Source organism: Lepus europaeus, chromosome 6 (genome assembly GCF_033115175.1).
Source record: "Lepus europaeus isolate LE1 chromosome 6, mLepTim1.pri, whole genome shotgun sequence".
Lineage (NCBI taxonomy): Eukaryota > Metazoa > Chordata > Mammalia > Lagomorpha > Leporidae > Lepus > Lepus europaeus.
The window spans coordinates 17897674-17906337 of record NC_084832.1 but is presented as its reverse complement, the minus strand read 5'-3'; positions in this window follow the sequence as shown (position 1 = coordinate 17906337).

Genomic DNA, 8664 nt, shown 5'->3' with positions numbered 1-8664 from the left:
TCTCTCTCACTATCCACTCTGCCTGTCAAAAAAAAAATTTAAAAAATTGTTAATTTTGTTTTCTGTAACCTATGGCCACAATTTAATATTACATGTACATAAGTAAAAAATTAAACAAGGTTCAAGACTGGAAAATAAGCTTGGTCTTTGGATTTATGATCTAAAGTAGGCATGTACCACAAAAGACAAATTGTTAAAACCTGTAGTAAATCTGTAAAAAAGCTTGTGTCAGCCAAGTATTGGGTACATCTGTGAACATAATGCTCTCAACATACGCATCTTTTATCTTATTTACCTATGTTTATATGTGCAGCTGTGTATATGAAAAGGTTTCAAAAAGTCTGTGGAACATACAGAGAAGAAGGAAGTTAAATCTCTACCTCTTACATTAAAAAAAAAAATCAATGCAAGACGAATCAAATTGTTAACTATCAAATTGTTATTTTAGAAGAAAACATAGGGAGACACATAAAAATATTGGTGTAGGCAAATGAATTTTGGGATAAGACCCCAAAAGCATGGGCAATAGAAGCAAAACTAGATCAAACTCAGAAGCCTCTGCACAGCAAAGGAAACAGTCAGTAGAGTGAACAGACATTTGATAGAATAGGAGAAAATATTTGCAAGCTACTTATCTGACAAAGAATCAATACCCTGAATATATCAGAAACTCAAAATGCTCAATAGCAAAAAACAAACAACAAAATCCAAAATCCACTTAAAAAATAAAAACAAACGAAAAATGGCAGGGCCGGCATTGTGGTGCAGTAAGTAGAGTCTCAGTTACTCCACTCCTGATCCAACTCCCTGCTAATGCTCCTGGGAAAGCAGTGGAAGATGGCCCAAGTAGTTGGGCCCCTGCTTCCACATGGGAGACCAGGCTCCTGGCTTTAGCCTGGCCCAGCTGTTACTATTGCAGCTGTTTGGGGAGTGAACCAGCAGATGGAATCCTTCTCTCTCTCTCTCTCTCTCTCTCTCTCTCTCTCTCTCTCTCTCTCTTTCTCCCCCTCTATCTCCATAACTCTGCCTTTCAAATAAAAATAAATAAATCTTTATTTTAAAAAAATAGGCAATGGACTTGAATAGAGATTTCTCAAAAGAAGAAATAAAAATAATCAACAAGTTTATCACTGGCCATCAGGGAAATACAAATCCAAGCCACACTCAGATATCACCTCATCCCTGGTAGAATAGCTATTATCAAAAATGAAGAAAGTAAAAAATGCCTCTGGGGAGTGAACCAGCATATGGGGGATCTCTCTTTGTCTATCCATCTCCCCCAACCCCCTCTCTTTCTCTTTCTCTGTCTTTCAAATAAATAAAAAATAAATATTTTTTCAAAAAATAACCTGTGTATCCCACTCAATGAATTTATTGAAGTTCTCTTTTACATGTGTATACAGAAGTATGTTCATATGTACATATGTAGACACATGTATATATATACCATGCATAGATTTTAAAATATTTTTGCACCAACATAAACTTACCTTTAATTCCTTTTTTTTTTTTTTTGGGTGAACTTCTTGAAGTCCCCTTGAAAATATAAGTAAGAGAAAGGATGAGTATAGAGAGAGCTAGGCCTGTGTATTAATTCACATATTTTTGTATTTGAGTTTATCTTAGTGAACTGCACGGTCATTGATCTTTCAGAGTTCAAGAATCACTCCTGGGGCTGGGGCTGTGGCATAGCTGGTGAAGCCAGTGCCTGAGACGCTGGCATCCCAAATGGGTGCTGGTTCGTATTCCAGCTGCCGCACTTCCAATCCAGCTCCTGCTAATGGCCTGCAAAAAGCTTGGGCACTTGCCATCCATGTGGGAGACCCAGAAGAAGTTCCTGGCTATCTAGAACCAGTGGATGGAGGAACTCTCTCTCTTCTCACATGTGCTCTCTCTCTCTCTCTTGCTCTCTCTCTCACTCTCTCTCTCTAACTCTGACTTTGCTATAAATAAATCTTTAAAAATCTTCATCAATTAGACAAGTTATTTAAATCCCCGTGTCTTCTCTGAAGAGAAAAGCAAGAAGAGCCCATTTAGGAAGGCATCATATAATCCTAGACTGGCATTTAATTCCAACTTCCCCTGACCTGCTAAGTACAATTGATAATCGATTTTCTCTTACTGATGAGGCATTGAATGTCCAAGCCTACTTTTTATATGATGACGCCATTGTAGGAGATGCTTAAAATGCAAGACTAGATAATCACTACTGATTTAGTATCGCATGTTTCCTGTGGACAAAACAGGTGGCATGTACAAACAGAGAATATATCTGACGATTTGAGTATGGGAAAGACGAAAAGTCATTTTTAGACTTCAGACCCCAAATTGGAAAATATTAATATTATCAACATAATATATCACCAGCATTGCTAGAAGAGAATTTGAATGTCCCAGTAATGTTTTGAACTAGTTAGATGTAAAATATTGCAATTTAAATTTTTTCTTTAGGAAAAGAATATCTTTAAGATCATTTTCTTTGAGCAAGTTTAATTAAATTGGTAAGAACAACTGAAATATTACTGGTAATTAAAATGCATCGATGATCCATTATGAAATGTAGGTTTTTAAAATCTATTAGATGCTTTGAGAACCATCATTCTCAATGTAGAAGTCAAATATAAGATAGATGAGGTTAAATAAAAACACATAACTTTGACTTATATTAGAAGTTTCAACTTTGCAGTAGTTTGTCTTTAAATGTATGTGTTCCTATCTCTATCCACTGTGAAAACAAAGAAACAACCATGTGCTCACAATAGTGAGCACCTCTAGCACCCGCAACGGCAGTTCCACCTGACAATTCTCACTCAAGGGAGCTAGGACTCCTTGAAGAAATGGCTGACTACAGGTTTAGGGCAGAGAATATATAAAATGATGCTAGAGCATCTTGTCCGACAATAAAGAAGGCAGTCTAAGGTTACTACCATAGGTCTAATAGTGTTAGGAGCTAATTTGAACAGGTTCCAGTAGTGAAAGAAGGAACAACTGGAGCACCAGTAAAAATAGTAACTGCAATGCATTGAAAGGCATCAAACACTGTTCTATACATTTCGTTCAGAATAATGTCCCCAAACTGATCACCCTTGAAAGAAATTAAATCATGATTTTGAAAATTAATGAAGGGGCAAAGATCAAATATTTACTCTGCCTTTTCTGTATAAATTGTACCAGTAAATGAAAGGTGATTTCTCTAGGCAACTACTCCAGTAAATTAAAGAAGATATGATGGGATCACAGACTATCAGTGTTTTTGCAGCTCTAACAGATGAATCTAGGCACTGAGCACCAATGTCTACTAACATTAAAAAAAAGAAAGAAAGAAAAATAACCAAGGATTGTTTGCCCCCTAATAGGACCACCTACAAAGTGTGCTTCTTAAAGAATTGAGGAATACAACCTGAATTTGATCAACAAACAATTTACCAGAAAAACAGATAACAGAGGAACAAGATTAACTTACCCTGGAACATAATCAGTAAAAGGTAGGATTTGAGAAATTCTACAGTAGAAAATAAGCTAGTTTTGGCAACAACAGTAAAAATATTGCAGAGGGAAGAAGAGATAGAAGAACATAGAAAATCAAAATGAATCAACATCAGAGACTTAACAGATACAGCAACCAGGCAAAAAGAAATGATCAATTTTTGAATCCTGCTTTTTAAGTTTATAAAAACAACTTTTGAAATAAAGGAGGTTAATGGAAATTTGAATTCTTTTTTTTTTTTTTTTTTTTTGACAGGCAGAGTGGACAGTGAGAGAGAGACACAGAGAAAGGTCTTCCTTTTGCCGTTGGTTCACTCTCCAATGGCCGCCGCGGTAGCGCGCTGCGGCCGGCGCACCGCACTGATCCGATGGCAGGAGCCAGGTGCTTATCCTGGTCTCCCATGGGGTTCTTAATAAAATATTAAAGATTCACTGTCGCTTTTAAAATGTGTAATAATTGTATTATGGGTTCCTTAAGAGTCATTTTTAGAGGTCTATATTGAAATATTTATAGATGATATCATTATAAATATCTTTATGTCAGTCATATCAATATCGTAATGAAAACCATTATGAAAAGGTAATCATGATGGATATTTTCTTCAACTTGACAAAAGAGGGTAAGGGCCATAGATGGGAGTGTGGATGGTAGAGATTAATCATTGGTAATGGTTGTTAGGGCTGAGCGATGGGTACCTGGGAGTTTACTGTACTAGTCTATGCTGTATATTCAAAATTTTCCACAATCACCTTTTAAAAATTTTTAAATATTGCTGATATTGTGGGACAACAGGTTGTTACCACCTGCAATGTCCACATCCCATATACGAGCAGTGACTTGAGTCCTGGCTGCTCCATTTCCGATCAAGTTCCCTGTTAATGAGCACCCTAGGAGGCAGCAGGTGATGGCCCCAGAGCCTCGGGTTCTTGGCATCCATGTGGGAGACCAGGATGGAATTCAGCCTGGCCCAGCCCTGGTCACTGCAGCCATTTGGAGAATGGACCAGTAGGTGGAAGATCTCTTTCACTATCTGCTATTCTGCCTTCCAAATAAATAAAACTTAAAAATATATATTGAATTAATAATAATTAAATATTATTCAAAATTAATTTTATTTAACATTAATTATTTTATTTATTAATTTAATATTATTTAATATTAATTAATAATTAGTATTAACCAACAGTAAGTATTCTTTCATAGACAATAATCCATAAAGAGGTTTTTTTCAGGAGGAATAGAGGAATATGAGTTTGTGTATATTTATTTCATTTTCATCTTTTTTTTGATTCCTGAAGTTATGACTAAAAGCACTTAAAACCTGTTATTAAATAATTTTATATATACTAAATAATACCCTTACATGACATTGTTTGGTTTTCCATGGTTTTGAGCGTTGTAAAAATGGTGTCATGCTGGGTATGACTTTTTCCTGAATGGTTTTTTTAACCCCGTCTGGCTATTGCTTATAAAGTCTCTGGCTTGTCACTGCTGCACGGTATTTCCGTGTGTGGCTGTATTACAACGCATTTAGCCAGCCTTCTGTCGATGGACGTTACATATTCTTAAGACACACAGTGAGGGGCAGGACAGCTGTGTCACAGACAACACACATGCCCGATTTCATAAATGGTCCTAAACTGTTTTCTACAGTGGTCCAACCAAATTAGACTCCAACCAGCACTTCATAATGATTTCCATTGCTTCACCATTATTGTTCATATTTTTTCTAAAGCAGAAATGGAAGTAGCATAAAACAAGGACCCTCTATATAGGTGATTTTGCAGATGTGTTTTAAGGTCATCTCCGATTCGCACAGATGAGTGCACCATTGTTTGTCAGGCAATGATATTTACATCTCTCCTCCTTATTTCATCTTTCAAGTGTTCATTTTATCCTTCCCAACTACACTGGAAGATACTATCAGGGCCTGGAGGTAGGCATGATCTTTCTCACTTACCCAGTACCTGCTCTCTGTTCTTTTGGTAATAGCGCCTCCAGTTCCCTCAAGGGCATTATCTCCTAGTGTTTTCTAAATTATGGCAGTATCAGTGGGGTTGGCTCCACTCATCTCCCTAGAGGTGCACATGGCACAACCCTGGCCATTTGGGCACAGATTTGGAGGAGCACATGCTTCAGGTTCTGCCTCAATTTAACCCAATTTCAATGACTTCTACTGACTCAATTCAATGACTTCAATGACTCAATTTCATGATTCCTACTGAAAGCTTTTTTTTTTTTTTTGTCTTTTCTTCTGGGGCATCTGAACTAATAGGATGTATGTTTAGAGGTGCAGGAGGTCATCACGTGACCACATGAGTGAAATCTACCTGGGTGTGAGTCCAACATGGAAGAGAGTAGAACCCAAATGGGGAAGTCTGGATCCAGCCACGCCGGAATCCAGCTAAGCTCTCCAGGCTTTTCAGATTCATGAACCAACGAGTAACTTTCTTCTCTTCCACCCTAATCCCTACTTATATATAATTTATTCAAGGAATATTTATTACCCGCTTATGTTAGGGTTAAAAACACAGCTATGCCCATGCTATGTGAATACTTGTCTGTTTTGATTTTTATTCAAATGATCTTGATATAGAGAAATTATAGATTTAACCCTTATCATTTTTAATACAGATACTTAGAAGTAAACGAATAATTTTCAAACTTCCTCAGAAGAAGTTGGTAAAAGTGTTTGGTAAGTTGCAAATATTAAATTAATGCTTTTATATTCTGTTACTCGGGATTCTTAGAGAATATAGTGAGCGTAGATGTTCACACCTCAGTGAAATGATAAAGGAGAAAGGCTGGAGTAGGTCCTAATTTTGTAGGGCCTGAAGCTTATTCAACGTGGAGCATCCTCCTTAAGGAAACAAATGCATAATCATGTATACTGTCTTAGAAATGAGCAGTGCAAGCAAGGACCCTGAAGCCTACGATCCTGAGCTTCGTGGGGAATCCACCTCTGCAGGAGATGCACCCGTATGTGTGAAAACCCAAGTTTTGGTTCAAGGAAGAGCAAACAGGTTTAACCAACTTTGGAGAGAAATGAAAGCTGGCAAGTAGAGGAAGGTGACAACTGCGTTACTAAATGGTTGATTGAAAGGCCAGTCCTTTTAGGAGCTAAAAGCTAAGAAGATTAAGCCTCATGATGATGTAGCTGGGAACTAAAGCAGATTTCTAAGAAGGAAAGTTGCATGGCTAGGTAAATATTTCTTGCCACTGGGTTTAAGATGACTTAACAGATAAATTTTTAAAAAAGGCAATGGGGCTTCTACAGATATTTCTAGCAAGAAATTATGATTTCGTGGACCAGGATGGAGATCGCAGGAACTATAAGAAGAGAAATGAAGCCAAGTTCAAATGATTTTAAAAGGAATAGCCTAAATGTGTGGGAGAAAATTGCACTTGAAAGTCTGCAAATTTTCAAAGTTAGAGTGCAAAAGATAGGCAATGGATTCATGTTTATACGTTCCTTTCTTTTTCATTGTGGGGGTTGAAGTTCAGGGTTTTGGTATTTGTGCTGTCTTTCATAGATGCACATTTAGTAACTAGCTAACATTCTTCTTCTCTGTGTTGCAGGATTTTAAGAAATCTTAGATCATCCCCAGACGAATTATTAAGGGAGCGGAGCTGTGTAGTCTCCTCCATGATAAGCATTAGATCCCATTTCTATAAACTTCAGAAGAGTGATGGGACTGGAAACACAGTCAAGGGAAACGAGGCCAGCTTCTAGGTGAACAGGAGCTCTCCTAGTCTCCATGTTCCCAGGAGGAAACACTGGGGTGGCTTCAGCTCCCTTACAGTCCTCTTAGAGGGTAGCTATGGCCCCAGAAGGAAGCAGAGGGAATTTTGGACAGTTCGTCTCACCTACAAACCTGGATGGAAACAGGATTTCCCATCCTTTCTGAGCAGGTTTAAACACTGGAATGGCATCAATGACCAGGCATTTTCTTAGTAGTGACACTTGGAAAAGATGCAGAACTTTCCAATCATTTAAAAGTAATTCTATTCTAAAGGATTGAAGTAATTGAATTTTAGGGTCAAACTTTCCAGGGGAAAAAAAGGGCACAAACATTTTTAAATGTTATTTATTTATGTATTTTTATCTGAAAGGCAGAGTCAGAGATAGAGAAGGACAGAGTGATCTCCCATCTGAGGGTTCAGGCTCAAAATGCCTGCAACAGCCATGCAGCCAGCAACCTGGAACTACATCTGGGTCTCCCACACGGGTGGCAGGGCCCAGAGTGCTTGCGCTATCACCTACTGCCTCCCAGGTCCACATTAGAAGGAAAGTGGAACAAAAGTGAGAGAACTGAACTTAGACACTGCTACGGGACGCGGGCGCCATGAGCCACAGCTCAGCTGCTGCACCCCAATGCCTGCCCCAGGCATAGAGATGTCTATGATCTACTCTTTCTCCATTCGGAAACACAAACCAATGCCGGAAATATTGGCGAGATGGAGCATGTCACACCCCGCATCTACTCAAATGCCTTCAGGGAGGAGAGTGCCAACGCCAGAATCCTGAGTTCATTCGTCAGTTTAAAGAAAACCCTGAGATATGAGCTGTTTCTATGGTAGGTTTTCGTCCCATCACTTCGTGAGCAATAGCCGCTAAGAGCAGCAAGGAGGAATTCAGTGAAAGCCCAGCCCAATTCCTAATGGCCTGACTTTTGCTTTGCAACTAACCGAAAAACAAACGAAGCAGGCAGCTTGGGAGAGGAGCACTCATAAACCACAGTAACAGGAATCAGACCACTAGGGGGGATTGTTAAGCCATTTTGTGCAAAAAGAATGGCTCTTAACTTTTGAAAATGACTGCGGTTTCATTATTTTAAATTGCCATTAGTCAACGTGAAGTAGGCGCAGCAGAACGGGAATTCAATCTTTGTAAGCAAACTCCTATCTCCACCTAAAGCGATCAAATGCCTGTAAACATCCCTTTCTTGTTTTAATTGTGAAAGGATTAATGCGGGCTTTGAAGTCACGGCTGTTCCCACTACCTGCTTCCAGAAGCAGCTGTTCCCACAGCATCCTGGCAGGTGCAGCCCAGAAGCCCGGCCCTGCCCTTGTCGTGGAGCGGGCGGTGTATTTGCAGAGTCCAGTGTGTGTTCAGTGTTGAATTAGTCAACTTGTTATCTAAGTGCTCCTAAACCCAAAGTCTAACAAGAAAATGG